Source organism: Podarcis cretensis (genome assembly GCF_951804945.1).
Source record: "Podarcis cretensis genome assembly, chromosome: 1".
Lineage (NCBI taxonomy): Eukaryota > Metazoa > Chordata > Lepidosauria > Squamata > Lacertidae > Podarcis > Podarcis cretensis.
In genome coordinates, this window is record NC_137170.1 from 107409859 (window position 1) to 107426406 (window position 16548).

At 42.7% G+C, this 16548-nt stretch overlaps 1 long non-coding RNA gene across 1 annotated transcript in view; it reads right to left on the reverse strand.

Annotated features, from left to right (window-relative positions):
- LOC307220820 overlaps nt 1–16548 on the reverse strand; it is a 142217-nt gene that overhangs the window by 31645 nt on the left and 94024 nt on the right. The window contains exon 2 of the long non-coding RNA XR_013841120.1: nt 2280–2330. This is a non-coding gene — a long non-coding RNA (uncharacterized lncRNA). The remainder of the gene's footprint in view (nt 1–2279; nt 2331–16548) is intronic.

Below are 16548 nucleotides of genomic sequence, written 5' to 3' on the forward strand. Positions count from 1 at the left end.
ACTAAGGTGTTGCTATTTATGGACCTTGAGGCTCTCCGTGGGGCATACCGGGAGAGGCGGTCCCGTAGGTACGAGGGTCCTAGGCCGTGAAGGGCTTTAAAGGTCAAAAGCAGCACCTTAAATCTGACCCTGTACTCCACTGGGAGCCAGTGCAGCTTGAAAAGCACTGGGTGAATATGCTCCCATGGCAGAGACCCCGTGAGGAGCCTCGCTGCAGTATTCTGTACCCGCTGGAGTTTCTGGGACAGCTTCAATGGCAGCCCCGCATAGAGCGAATTACAGTAGTCAAGCCTGGAGATGACCGTCGCAGGGATCACTGTGGCCAAGTCGGGGCAGGAAAGGTAAAGTAGTGGTTTGAAAGGGTGGGCTGGATGAATCCCAAATTGGAATTAAGATTGCCGGAAGAAATATCAACAACCTCAGATATGCAGATGACACAACCTTGATGGCAGAAAGTGAGGAGGAATTAAAGAACCTTTTAATGACGGTGAAAGAGGAGAGCGCAAAATATGGTCTGAAGCTCAACATCAGAAAAACGAAGATCATGGCCACTGGGCCCATCACCTCCTGGCAAATAGAAGGGGAAGAAATGGAGGCAGTGAGAGATTTTACTTTCTTGGGCTCCATGATCACTGCAGATGGTGACAGCAGTCACAAAATTAAAAAAACACCTGCTTCTTGGGAGAAAAGCAATGACTAACCTAGACAGCATCTTAAAAAGCAGAGACATCACCTTGCCAACAAAGGTCCATATAGTTAAAGCCATGGTTTTCCCAGTAGTGATGTATGGAAGTGAGAGCTGGACCATAAGGAAGGCTGATCGCCGAAGAATTGATGCTTTTGAATTATGGTGCTGGAGGAGACTCTTGAGAGTCCCATGGACTGCAAGAAGATCAAACCTCTCCATTCTTAAGGAAATCAGTCCTGAGTGCTCACTGGAAGGACAGGTCGTGAAGCTGAGGCTCCAATACTTTGGCCACCTCATGAGAAGAGAAGACTCCCTGGAAAAGACCCTGATGTTGGGAAAGATGGAGGGCACAAGGAGAAGCGGACGACAGAGGACAAGATGATTGGATAGTGTTCTTGAAGCTACCAGCATGAGTTTGACCAAACTGCAGGAGGCAGTGGAAGACAGGAGTGCCTGGCATGCTCTGGTCCATGGTGTCACAAAGAGTCGGACACGACTAAATGACTAAACAACAACAAAGTGGCTTGTTGGCTTGTCTCTTATGCCCCTGGCCTTCATCATTTTGCCAACTCTATCCTGCATGTGGAGCTTAGCAATTGGTTCTTTTGACTTTGGAGGTGCCCACGTGGCTGTGGCTATTAGTGGAATAGTGGAATCAGTAAGACCATGTTCATTGTGCAGTACTCCGAGGCACCTTTATGTTGATTCTTGAGAACCACTCCTTAGGGCCATGGGGCCAGGAGTGCTGGGGTAGGAGCCCTCTTTACCCACCCACCCTACACTCCTGAAGATATGGGGCTAAAGTTCCCTCACCAGCTCCAAACGTGGCCTGTATTAAAAACTGGGTCAACTGACCCAGGTAGGTAGTTTCCGTACAGTAGGCTTTCTTCATAGTACTTGTATAGCATCCAATGGTGTCATGGCCCCAATTTACCCATGTCTTGCCTCTTTGTGTGGGGCACAATGTAACTTTATTATTGGACAAGTGACCACATTTCAGTGGGCCTACACTGAGTATGAATTACTGAGATACAAGCCACACTTGTGACAGTGGAAATATTGCAAAGTTACCAAAGTATTTATCCCCCGCCCCCACTGGCTATGTAACTTCAGTAGATAAAATTAAAAGACACCTCACTCCGCTCCAGCTTTAAGTAGCTAGAAGAAAGCAGCAGAAGGGAACTCACATAGGTGCAGAACAAAGCAGGAACAAAAAGCTTAAGCTGATGGGGAACATCTCACTTCTGAATTAGGGTAATTACAGGCTATTTCAATTAACACCCCCTTTTCCCTAGGTGCCTGGCAGGTTCTGACTGGTGTTTGATGAACTAATTGGTGATAAACTCAGGAATTCCTCTTCCTAGAAACCACACAAACATGCCCTTGAGAAAGGTACATTGTTATCAGTTTTTCGGGACTTAAGCCTTTGAAGACAGATAAAGGAGACCAATTAGCAAAATATTGCACTAAGCTGACATCGCAGAGGGGTAAGGAATAGACGTCAGCCACACCAAGTTTTCAAATAACTTTTAGCAACCTTAAAAGGAAAATGTCCAGACTTTTAGATGTATCTTACACCATTTAAACATACCATGCCAAGTGCTGAGCAGCACATCACACCACCATCCCGGTCTTGAGAAATCTAAAAGCAAACAAAAAACAAAAACACAATTAGTCATAATTAAATTGAGTCCAATAAATGTCTTTTGTACATATAGGATGAATCTATTGATCAGATTTGGAGCTGAGAAATAAAGCGTGCATTCATTTGTGCTCAGCACGAGGTCAGCTTTGTAGTCCTGAAAATGTATTTCCTTCTTGTAAGAGACCAATAAGGTGAATTAATGTTAGTAAGAGGATACATTATTGAGGAGTAGAATGTCTTACTCTAGTCAATCTCACTTTGGCACTTTGGCTGCAGTCGCACAAACCAACATGGCATCCTTTGGATGTTGTTAGGCTACAATTATCATCATCCCTGGCCATTGGCCATGTTGGCTAGGACTGATGGGAGATGGAGTTCAACAACACCTGGAGGGTGTTGTAAATAAAAATATGCCCTTTTCCCTTATGGGGTATCCAAGAGCCCATATAGAGTCCTTACATAGGTTCCCTATTGGTAGGAGAAAATAACAGAGGCCAACCAGAGAATATTGAGAAGCAAAGCAGCTAGTAAGCTTGATCTTTATTGATCTGTTGCAACAGGGTGCTCCCCTCACACGCAGGAGAGGAAGAGGACCCCCAAAATTGCTGTGCAAGGGCTTATAAAGACTTTTGAAATTCCCATCCTGTAGATCAAGACCACCCCCAGAAACATTATGCATTCATCACAGAAGGGGTGTAACCTAAGACCATCCCTCAGATAAGGCGGATCTAAAACAGAACATTTGCATGTTGTTTTCTCCTGTCGCTTTGTTTATTTCCTGTCTGGCAGGTTACTTGATTGGATTTCTTTGGGAGCCTGGGCAGTCTTTTGTAATGATAAGGCTCACACCCTTATTCAAACACAGATTAAGACAGGATTTGTGAAGGAAGAGACAATGGGGAGGCTTTTGCATTTTGACCATGCAGAGAAACATTTGCTCAGTTTAGGAATCAAAATGGTTCCAGGTTGGCTTTCCTGTGCTGATCTATGTACGTGTGGTTATGAACGTTGCCATATATCTAAGACCATAAAATTCCTATCACAAGGGCACAATGTTGATTACATTTTCTCCTTGACCACCACTGGTGCCAGAATCTGTGAGAGCAGCCGAACTGGGGTTGCTAAAATGGATTGTCCAGAGAGAGGAAGGGCAACATTTCCCCCCTTGTTCCCTCCCTGGTTAGATGGGGAGGTAAAAGTCCCATGCCACGACGGGAAGGAACACTGCAAACTTCTGCTCTTCAGATCCATCAGCCCTGTTGTATAGGACCAAAGTGCTACTTTTTCTCTTCCGTGCAATAACTGTTACCATTTGTTTTGTAGCTGCTTTGGCCTTTCCCCTTGCAAATTACACAACAGATGAATGTAACGGTTGCATAAGGCCTGTGCAAATGAGGTTCTGACCAACACATGAAACACTATCCCATCCACCATGTCTAGTGGCCTGCCAAGGACCTGGAGGGAATAAAGACCACTGGTTTTGCTACCCATACGGGACAAGCATGCTGCCAAGCCCCTAAAAAGCTACACGGCATGGTTGGTAGGCTGTGTATGCTAGCACGGCAGGTTCACAAGGTTTTTGGACCTGGCCTATGTAAAATAGATAATTAATTCAAACAGGGGTTGTGTTTTCTTTTTCTTTAAAATAAATGCTAATGTCTGTCACTCATGCCTATGTATAACGAAAACAGAAGCACTTGAAGCCAACAATCAAAGCTCCACGTCCTTTAAGAGCCGCTCTCAGACAAGCCACAGACGACATGACAACTCTGGGAAGATCACATATCTGACACAGGGATACACTTGTAATTAGCAACTCCTGTTCTATGACACCAAAGAACTGGCAAAGGAAGGGGGGGGGAGGGAGAAGAAAAAGAGAAAGAGAAGGGAAGCTGCTCATTAGAAAAGAGTCCCACAAGCCACTTCACAGATGTCTCCAATGCCCTCCAAAGCACTTTGAACAGCATGAACAGAAGAAGGAACATTTCTCATTGAAAAATTGGTGTCAAACAATGAATGGCCTGTCACTGGTTCTGAAAAGGAAAGCAACTAACCTGCACTTTTTAAGAAATGGTGATAAAGAACAGTAAAGCGTTACAGACAAAAACTGTATATACACCACCACAAAGTGAAAAATCTGACAAACTAATTAAACTCAAAAAGTTAAATGCGTTTTTGCAGAAAAGGCTGCATGACAGCTTTGGCCACAGATCACACTCTTATGTACAGTTAACACCACACCCAGGCATTTATTTTGAAGAAGGGCATTGTGATTTCAGTGGAACTTGAATGCCAAGTAAACTGTATTAGGATGAACCATTGAAGCCCATGTGCCTTAGCTTTCAATACTCCTTTGTAGCTAGCAGGAAAATCAGGGAAATGTACCTGCTGTAAAACCAAGGAAATGTGTTTTGAGTCAAAGGGTCAGGTGGTTGTCACTTCATGATCACAGACATGCCAACAAATCTGAGAAATGACACATGTTATTGAAAATGGCTGTATTTATTTACTTTGTGAAAGTTCTAAGCACATTATGTTTTCTGTATACATAATCACACGGCGTTCGACCCATGTTATAGGGAATCTCTCCCCCCCCCCCCGTTTGAAACTTGCACAGTGGCAGTAACGTCTGTATAGAGCAGGCATCCCCAATCTCGGCTCTCCAGATGTTTTGGAACTACAATTTCCATCATCCTTGACCACTGGTACTGTTAACTAGGAATGATGGGAGTTGTAGTCCCAAAACATATGGAGGGCCGAGTTTGGGGTGCCTGGGCAACACTGGGATATTTAGGTTTTAGTATTCTCCCTCCACCCTCAACCCCCACTCAGTTTCAAGGTTGAGTGGGGATTTGAACCCTGGTCTCCCAAGTCGTAGTCTAACACTTCAAGTATTGCACCAAACTAGGGCTCTCTTAGTTCCTTCTCAGTGAAACACTGCTATTCCAGAACTCACAGCCTATAAGAAAGTGTTATCCACAGCCTCTGTTTTGAACACATTTCTCATTACACCTGTATTACATTGTTAGCGTCGCAGACACAAACTGCTTAATTTCCAGCAGACAATGGAAGACTCACAAAGCATTCGTGGTAATTATGAAACAGCAGTAGATCAAAAATTGGCTGTACTGATCACAGTAAAAGATGGGGGAACTGGCTTTCGCTTCCACTGAGCAGGAAATTTCACATCCTTAGCAGACCAGTAGCAATTTAATAAAGCCAGTCAGACACATGATCTTTGGTCATCTGCTGGCCTTGATATGACAAGTGCGCCGTTTCAGGAAATAACTAATATCCCTCCATGCAAGATGCCCTTCAGTTGCTAACTACAGCTCCCACTTCCCTCTTCTGTCCATCCCACCATTAATTAAAAATTTCACCCCCTGCCATGTTGTCTCCACAGAATAAATTAGGCAGCGTTGTCCAATGGTCCAGCCGCTTGCATTAAGGTTTATTAAGGCGGTGGGCAGAAATGGGTTGTTCCAGGTGTGTGAGGTGGGCATGGCATGGAAGGGGAGACTTACTCCTTTTCCAGACTCCATTAAGTTTGGTTACATGTCTCAACACAGTGTTTACTCTGGAAAACAGGGGTGCTGTATGTCAAACACCTATTTTAAAGGCTTGGTTTCCTTCTGCCAGGCTTGGGCCAGCTAAGCTGGCACAAAGCCTAGTCCTGAAGAAGAAGAAGAAGAAGAAGAAGAAGAAGAAGAAGAAGAGGAAGAAGAAGAAGAAGAAGAAGTTATTATTTATACCCTGCCCACCTGGAGTTTGGAATAGGGATAATAATGATAATAATTTATTACTTGTAACCCACCCATTTGAACGGCATAATTTATTCTGGCATAAATCGCACTGCCTTCCTATACTTTGGATTGTTTTGCTCATCACGCTTTTCAAACCTACAGCTATGAAGGATTCAGCAGTGGCACAGGTATAATAATAATAATAATTTATTATTTGTACCCCGCCCATCTGGCTGGGTTTCCCCAGCCACTCTGGGCGGCTTCCACAAAGACCAAAAATAAACAGGGCTGCCTTAAGATGTCTTCTGAATGTCAGGTAGTTGTTTATCTCTAGACTGCAACAACCATTTATGCTCTTAAATAAAACAGCACAAGCTTTCAGTTTAGTGCTAGGGCTCTGTACATTACAACCCATGTTGCGTCCCCACCTCTGAAGTCCTTTTGTTTTATTGCCATGTTACTGAAATAAACACGTTACTGAGTATATTTTCCTTTCTGGGCCAATCTATCTGAAGTTGCAGTTCATTCCCAGTTCACTGCTGTTGACTGCAATGGAGTCACACACCTGTGGCGAGCGTGGCCCTGCTGTTCTTTCTGCCTCCCCGCTAATCCACAGCAACATCTTCATAATCAAAAGACATTAACATGCTGAAATGTTCATCCATTTTACAGGGAAAGAACTCTCTGAACAGCAGGCATTATTTACAGCTCAGCAAACAGAACTCTAATTAACCCCAGCAACCTGAGAGAGAAACCTAGCTAGTTAAGGTCAATAGATATAATAATTTTGAGCATAACAGTCTAATGGACCATACAGCAGTTACAAAGCAAAACACAGGAGGAAAATGCATCAGATTTGTCCTCCTAATCATGGCTAAAAGAGAGAGAGAGAGGTAAGTTTTTTAAGAGGATGCATATTCTTGGGTATAGCTGTTTACAAACACAGCTCTATGCTGGCATTCAGGGTTGGCTTGCGAGTGTAAGGGCCTAGGCATCAAAAGAAATCCAAATTCATGAGGCCTAGCAACTTCCCTTTGAGTCAGCTCCAGACGCACAAAGTATAGGTTCTAATGAGGCCTGGCAGGGGTCCAAATTTGACCATGAAGCCATTTTCCCCAAACCGTACCTACCTGCCCCACTCCTGATGGGAGGCAGGTAGAGGTGCAGCCTTCAATTTGAAGTGTGTTTTGAAATGAGAAACCACTTGGAAAAGCATTTCAAAGGAAACGTCACATAGTGCCCATCACTGGTTCTATTAAAACCACTTGGAAATGCACTTCAAAGGTGCCCAACAGCCAAGATCAGTTTCTGTTGGCCCGAGCAATGCCCATCAGATTCTTGTGAAACTGCTTCAAAATGTGCTTTGAAAGGTGACATCTGTCTGTTGGTGAGCACTGAGACACAGCCTTTGCAAATGCATTCCCAGTCCGTTTCCACTCAAGATGCATTTCAAAGGCATTGTTGTCACCTGAGGTCATTATGCCGCCAGGTGATTGACAGGTGGGCACTACTTTAGCTAATGGGGCCTCCTGCTGCCGCCGCGCCGCCAGAACCCGATTTCTGTTCTTATCCTGAAGCAAAGTTCTTAACCTGAAGCACCATTTCTGGGTTAGCGGAGTGTGTAACCTGAAGCGTATGTAACCTGAAGTGTATGTAACCCGAGATACCACTGTATTGCACTCTTATAGGTGTCAATATGGTTCCAATATAAGAGGTTCAGGAAATGGTATCTTATTCCTTCATTACCTGAGTTCTCTAGGTCAAAATTGTACTTTTTCTTACCCTTAACCTTCCAAAGTCTGTGCACCTTTCTTTGTTATTGCATCAGCTTCCTAAAAAAAGAAAAGAAACAACACCCCCCCTCCCCAGCATCCTGCCCTGGCAGATAGTTATTCTTATTATTGGCTGGTTCTCTTCTCCTCCTCCATCTTATTGAACTTCTCCTTATCTCTCTCCAGCTTTATCTTTCATCTTTCTTATTTATCTTGTACCTAAATCCACATAAACATAATACTTCATTTTGTGAAACTTTGCCATTCCAGGCTATTTCTAAGTGATGCAGATGAAAGTCAGGTTTTTGGTGAGCCTGTGAAAATCCCCGAAAATCATTCTTCTTTGTTTTCCTTACTCTGAACACTCATTTTGAAAAGATCACCATGAGCTACTAGCCAAGCCGGTTGACTGATTAGGCATACAACTGCAGGCCAGCAATGACAAGCTGTATATGAATTGTGTAACTCATCAACCCAGAACTAAGGATAAAGAATATTGGACTGACTTGGTTTTAAAACAGTCTGCCAAGACTAAATAACTTTTCCATAAATCCTATTATCAGCTTTAATGTTTGACTCTCCTGCCACACACTGACAACAGGGTGTGAAAATCTCTTTTCAATAAACAAAAATGACTATAATAAACACAAAGTTGTTTCCAGGCTGAGATATTTTCTAAAGAAGCTATAATCAAATACACAGATGAGCGCAACAGGACCAGGCATGCCCAACACATAATTTCTGCTGAGAGACATTTCATGTATCCAGAGCAAAATGGGACAAAGTATTGATAGAAATAATTCATCTTTTGCAAAGGATTAGTTTGATCTGATCTCCTACCACAACAAAGCTTCACTAATGAGAACGTGTTACATGGAAAATGGAAAAGGAGAACTCCTGCACAAACCTGTTTTCACAATGCAAGCCTTTAAGAAAATATGAGATAACCTTTTAAGTGAGGAAGAAACGAATTAAATCTTCTTTGGAGGCAGTTGTGCAGAGTTTCAGTTTTGAATATACAAGGTCAGATTTCCCAGATGAAAACTTTGCATGGTTTTTGAAATACATGCTTGATCTTCCCAATCTGCACCCAGATTTCCTTTGGTCCACATAACCCACAACACATCTACATTCACAGGGGGTGAGGGAGAGGTTACCTTAATTTTGCTAGTGATTGTCTTAATCTGACAATTTATGGTTCAATACTCTTAATGTTTTAAATAATAACTAAATAATCCTAAATGTGTACTTTGATTTTCTGCAGTGGTTTTGAACATCAATGTGTGTTTTAAACGAAGGGGTTAAGAAATGCACTGCATGCAAAGCAAGAAGTCAAACTGCTGGAATTAGGAATTGTGAAGACCTTGAGAAAAAAATGGACTAACTTTTATTGTGAAGCTCCTTGTCTGCAATACTTTCATTGCACAGTGAACACCTTGCTAGAGTCACCTTCTGCAACCTCTTAAGACCCAGGACCCATCTTGAGCCCATGCATGCATTTTACGGACCCAGTTCTCAATTATCTTTTGTTACCATATATTTGTATAGGGGTCTAGCCACTGTTGTGATTTACCTTTAGGTTGGGCTGCATTCTGATACTCAGACCCCCCAACTGAAGATGATCCCAGCTGGGCTACACCAAAACATTTGGTTGATTTCTTTGCAGCAGCCTCCCTCCCCCCAACCTTGGGGCCTGCATATTTCATTGGATTACAACTCCCATCATCCCTGACCATTGGCTATGCTGGCTGGGGCTGATGGGAATTGGAGTCCAGAAGTACCTGCAGGGCACCAGGATGGAGAAAGAGACATCTTTTGCCATCTATGTCTTAAATCCACTCTAGAACCACCTGAAATCCTGGGACACCCATATCAGTGCCAATCAAAACCATAATTCGGGCACTTTAAAAACAGGACTGAATGAAATTATTTCTCACCTCTCCACCCCTCTCCATGTCTCTTACCACATGTAACTTTCTTCTGAGATTACAATTCTCCCCACGCCCCACCTTTCTCACCCTTATTTCCCCCCTTCCTTTCAGATTCACTGTATTGAAAACAGTTAGGTAGGAGATTGTACTTTTCTTTCTTCACTTATGAAGATGAAGAACTGGTCGTGCCTCACCACAAAGAGCTGGCTTCCCTGGAGTACGCCGCCTGACAAGTGATAAGTTTCCCCCATACGTTTTTTGCACACTCAGAATAATCTGCTTGGTTGATAGGAAGGGGAATGATTGAGAGTGACTGGAGGTTTCCCCAGAGAAGAACAAGAATAGACAGAAAATAACAATATACAGTGCAGGGAGACAAAAGTGGTCCCTCGAGGGCATGTCTGGGCAGGCTTAGTGTGAAGCAACAAGCACTGGAAGCAAGGGCCCTCAACCCACCCCAGAATCAAGAACACATTGGGGTTTGCAAAAATTCTCCGTAGGTCAATTGAGCCACAGTCCTAATTCATCTCTGCTTGCTGTGTGAACAACGAGGAGACTGGCATTAGCTGTGCAATGAATGATCCTTTGTTTATAGGAGAAACCAGGCCAGCATGTCAGGACCATAAGAAGATCCTTGTTAGTGTGCTTCTTCACACTGACCAATGCACTTGTTATATACATGGAGGGACTATAGACAGTTGTGGACAGCACAGTGGGCAGCAGTGGTCACCTGACTTCCTGGCAGCTGAGCCTCTGCTGCCTGGTGGGGTCACCAGCAGGAGCACTGGATTGGCTCTGCCAGTTCTTTTGCATCATGTTGATCCCCCCACTGCCTTGCTGACCTCCCCTTCTCCTCCCCTGTAACCAGCAGCGACTCTGTTATCAGGAGGTCAGGTGAGGGTCGCCACCCCACCATCCCATCTCCTACAGATTATTGCTCCAAACAAAGGTGACTGGGCCCAGGTAGTAGGTATGCACCACAAAGGCAGATACCCCTTTTCTATAAAAGAAAGGAAGATTATTTGACCGTGTTCATAATGTTACTATCCTTAAGAACAAATATATATATAGTCAAAACAAAGAGAGTGGGTAATTTCATTTCATCTTGTATATAGCCATGAGCCTTTTGATGTTGTGGAGAATCTCTCCCCTGACCCTGCTGAAATCCGAAATAGCATTTTGCCGTTTTGAGCCCCTTTAAATGTTTAAGCCCATTTCTTCCATTCAGTTTAGCTCCTGTGCCATACTTACTACCAGGCAAATGATGTTGCATTAGCTTTTCCTGACGATGGCTACATTTGTTGCATGACCCTCATTTAAATTTTATACCTCATGTTCTGCTAGGCTGGTTTTATCTCCCGTGAAATATATCTTTTGGCTGTTAGTGTGTAACTGAATAGGAAAGCATTTTGTTAACCACTGCAAAACCTGCCTTTCAGGTACATTTTGGGGTCATGGTATTTTTATAGAACCGATAGGACACGTCTTTAGGTTGCTGAAGTAATAACTCACTGGAGTAAGTAATCCTGCTACTCACTTTGCATAATAGCCATTTTTATTCTTCTCTCTGCGAGGACAATATTAATGACAGCACTTGATGAGAGTGTAGCAGGAAAGCCTTTCTGAAATTGCCTCCTTTTTATTATTCATTACTAAAGAGGAAGAATGTGGGGGCTTGTGATCTACACAATATGCTATTAAAATATATGCTACAGCGTGTCAGCAACCAAGTCTTATTGCTGGGGAACCACAAAGGGCCACTTAATTGGGGAGCATAAGAGATTTACTGATGGGAATCGAGTGGGGCATTCATTAATTTGACCCCAAATCTCCTGGCAGAAAACCAGCAGAGGCAGTCTATGTTTGTTACGTTCCCTTAGTGGGACCATTGTGAGTTAGTAACAGCTGTTGTCTCGACAACTTGCCAAATTACCTCTCTTTGCTTATTATCCCTGCAATGGCATGTAGTGGTAACTCATTACCACTCTTCCTAGTAGGCTGATACCGTATCAGAAGGGTGGAAAAAGTATGATAGCAAATAACAATCAGTGACAGTAGCTGATGGAGGAGTTTTCCTTCCTTGTTAGATTTATCAGACCCGCAAAGAGATAGAAGGAAGTCAACAAATTTATGAGGGACTCAAACCAGTAAAATGGAAAAGAAAGGAAGTTGCGGGGGCCACTAGGGGGGCGCATCGGAAGATGACTGACAATAACATCTCTCCGACCCACACGAGGTAATTTGGAGGCTATGATGGGAGTAATTAGCCTCCCTAACCCCCCCCCCCAGGATGGAGGGGGGGGACTGCCTTGCCTGCTGTGCCCTATACCACCCCCGAATTTGTGGGGATGGGGGCACTAGGCACAAAGCCCTCCTGTGGGATTCCGGTGCTCCTGGACGCCGTCCCTGATCCGCGCCACTAGCTGCAAGAACTTCAAAAGAAACAATTTGGATGAAGGAATGCACATATCTCAAGGAAGAAGGGGGAGTAAAGACTGCTAACAGAAGAGATTTCTGATAAAATAAGATGAGTCGGAGGAACAAGAGAAATCATGAGAAGATACACCAAGACTCAGTATGGCAAATGACTGATGGGGGAGGGGGAAAAAACTTTCCTTTCTTTCCTTATGTGATTAAACAAGAATCCCCTTCCCTCACGAGTCAGAAATGTCGTTTTAAGGACTTAAGCTGTGGATTTAAGGCTGTGTGGAGATAAACTTTCGAACCAATCATGTTTTAAGAAGAGCGTGGAATGTATAAGAGCTTTGGGATGATGCAGTTAAAAATGCCGTCGCCATATTGGGAAGTTCTGTCGGAGGACTTAAGTCTGAGAGGAGAAATAGAAAAATAGAGCTGTTTTTATATTGTGGGTGAAACTCCTCAGTGGGACTTAAGAGCGACAGTTTTGCGAGATTAATGATGGAAAGAGTGATGTTATCTATGAAGGCGATGATATATGGAAACCATCTCGATTTGAGGATTGGAAGAACGGAAAAATTCACACAGGATTATTATTGGTGTTTATCGGCTTAAGGAGACTATCAGAAGAGATCATAAAGAAAAAAGAGAAAATATATGAACAAGATGTGATGTGGAAACAGCAAGATAAGACTGGATAGAATTATGAACTCTGTTTGGATTGATTTGGACTGATTTGGACATTAACGCAGTAGCAAGAAGATGATCAGAATCCCCCTTCGGATCTTGAAATATGGGTCCCCCCAACAAAATTTAAAATTCGGCTTTGTAATTCGGAATTTATGTGATGTGATTTAATTTGATTTGATTGGCCGGTTAATAAAAATTATTTTTAAAAAAGAAGAAAAAAGAAAGGAAGTTGCTGTAAGGAAATGGGGGGGGGGGAGGAAAAAGAAGAATTATTAAGGTACCTTCTTTCTAGGAAATTTGTGTATAGAATACAGTGGTACCTCAGGTTACATATGCTTCTGGTTACACACGCTTCAGGTTATATACGCTTCAGGTTACACACTCCGCTAACCCAGAAATAGTGCTTCAGGTTAAGAACTTTGCTTCAGGATGAGAACAGAAATCGTGCTCTGGTGGCGTGGCAGCAGGAGGAGGCCCCAATAGCTAAAGTGGTGCTTCAGGTTAAGAACAGTTTCTGGTTAAGAACGGACCTCCAGAATGAATTAAATACATAACCCGAGGTACCACTGTATTCAAGTTATGGTTTGTACTCCTTAAAAAATGTTATACTTGACAAATATTTTTTTTTTTCTTTCTTTCTTTCTTTCTTTCTTTCTTTCTTTCTTTCTTTCTTTCTTTCTTTTTTGTTCTTTTTCTTTTTTAAATTTTATTACTATTCAGTTTCTGTATGTTTGTTTTGTAAATTTTGAAAATGTAATAAAGATGTTTTTTAAAAAATAAAATAGATTAACAGACCCAAGAGGCAAGGGTTGTGTGCGCATACTCTGGTCAAGATTGCCCGGCTCAGGAATACTTCTTCCCATGTGATTAACATTGTGCAAGGGTGAGATAAGGTTTGCTCCCTAGCATTATTGCCAACCCTCCTTCAGCTATCTGGACATTGGGAGATGAAAATCTGCAACAGGATGCCTACTCTACAAAGCCTTAAACAACTCAGCACCACAATACCAAGGACTGCCACTTTCCAAATGAACCTCCCAGGACGCTGAGATCATCTTCTGAGGCCCTTCTTCATGTGCCTCCACCATGAGAGGGGTCTGGAGAGTGACAACACGAGAATGGGCCTTTTCTGTGGTGGCTCCCCAGGGAGGTTCACCTGGTGTCTTCATTATACACTTTTAGGCACCAGGCAAAAATGTTCCTCTTTAACCAGGCCTTTGTCTGATTGTCATCCAAGCCCTTTTAAAATGCTGGGGATTGAGGCGATTATTGGGTTGTTGTTGTTTATTATTATTATGTATTTTGTGTTTTTGTATTGTGATGTTATGTTGTAACAGCCCTGAGACCTGCAGGTACAGGCTAGTATACTACTACTACTACTACTACTACTACTACTACTACTACTGTGGTACCTTGGTTTACAAACTTAATCCATTCCGGAAGTCAGTTCTTAAACCAAAGTGTTCTTAAACCAAGGCGTGCTTTCCCATAGCAGTGGGGGACTCAGTTTACAAATGGAACACGCCCAACAGGAAGCGGAACATGTTCTTATTCCAAGGCAAAGTTCACAAACCAAAACACCTACTTCCGGGTTTGCAGCGTTCTTAATCCAAGTTGTTCATAAACTAAGCTGTTCTTAAACCAAGGTCCCACTGTACTACTAATACTAATACTCTACTTGTGTAAGCTGCCTACACAATTTAGAACTCTGGAAGATCAGAGTTCTAAGCCCAGTTTGGAACAATGGACCGTCAGGGTTCTAAGCACAACTGAGAACTCTGTAAAGCCAGTATATGTCCATAGGAATCCCAAAAGCAGGATCTGAGCAAACAGCAGTTGTGGTTCCCAGCAACTGACATTCAGAGGCGTACTGCAACAGTGGAGGCAGAAGGTTAGTAACCATCATGGTTAGTAACCACTGATCGCCTTCTCCTCCATTAATTTATCTAATCCTCTTTTAAAGCCATCCAAGTTGTTGGCCACCACTGACTCTTGTGAGAGCTTCTTCCACTCCTCTCCAATTCTTTCTTAACACTGTAGCTATTAGTAGTAGTAGTAGCCTCCTGCCCTATATCCACAGGTCTCAGGGCAGTTTACAACATAAAATCACAATATAAAAACACAAAATACATAATAAAAATAAGAACAACCCAATATTTCCCACATTAAAGACTCTTCAAGGTACCGACGGTATCAATAATCTAGCCAAAGTTAAGCATTTTAAAGTTAAATGATTTCAACAGGAGAGGACTAATAAGAGTTAAAACCAACCAAATAATTGGGAGCTAAAAGTGCTTAACATTTGTTGGATCATGCCAGATTAGCATTAGACCTTATATCTCCCTGGAAATGGGCTTTTAAAAATCTCTTGTCTCAAACATACTCATGCTTTTTCACTCCTCTGCATTATTTTCAGAAGCTTCTGGGGAACACATTTGTCTTTCTGAACTAAAATATTCCCTCAAGCCCAGTATATAAATCCAGCCCTGTTCCCCAGGAGAAGATAGCTAAATGCCACCATCACCTACACACACAAATGTTTTTATTTGCAAATAGTCTATCTTCAGAAAGGATTTGACTTATCTGCAGAGCCTGTTTTGGACAGTTTCCTACTTTCCTACATCAGCATTGACTAAAACTACAGCAGAACCATTCTAGTAGGTCTTTTGACAACTGGGAACTTTGTTCATTAAGCACATTCATGCTTTACAGATAAGAGGTGCCTGCACTCATCTTCAGAATTAGATAGTGCTATTTATAAAGGGTGTGACGGCTTGAGGACTAGAACTTTCCACAGTTGTCATAATAACTCACAGCAGACTTTGGATAAACAAGTTAAAAAAGAAAACATTCCAGACTTGAGCAGCCTGCCCCTTGCTTTAAACAATACAGACCTAAGACTCCTGATCTAAGCAGGAAAAGCTTTCAAGGACTGCAAAGCTCCCCTGTTGTGCTTTTTAAGGCTGATTTTTGTGAAGTCCAAAATATAAAGTTTCCTTCAATTCTCAGGTTTGAATGTTATTCTTGTGGTTTCAGAGAGTGACTCTAGACTTTTTTATATGGTTGGGAAATGGCAGTGCCTATGAAACTTGGAGAAGGTATTGAAGTCAACATTTACCCCTGCCATGCATATTGCCTTGAGGGCAGGGCGCCAAAACCTCGAGCCCACCAAATAAATGCTACCCAAAACTTCAAGCCCATACCACAAAGTTTTCCCAATATGCACTACCTAATCATTTTGCTGCCTGAGGCAACGGACATGATTGTGCCTCTCCCATTCAATGTACAAAAGCGAAGAAATGGAGGCAGTGAGAGATTTTACTTTCTTGGGCTCCATGATCACTGCAGATGGTGACAGCAGCCATGAAATTAAAAGATGCCTGCTTCTTGGGAGAAAAGCAATGACAAACCTAGGCAGCATCTTAAAAAGCAGAGACATCACCTTGCCAACAAAGGTCCGTATAGTAAAAGCTATGGTTTTCCCAGTAGTGATGTATGGAAGTGAGAGCTGGACCTTAAAGAAGGGTGATCGCGGAAGAATTGATGCTTTTGAATTATGGTGCTGGAGGAGACACTTGAGAGTCCCATGGACTGCAAGAAGATCAAACCTATCCATTCTTAAGGAAATCAGCCCTGAGTGCTCAGGGACAGATCGTGAAGC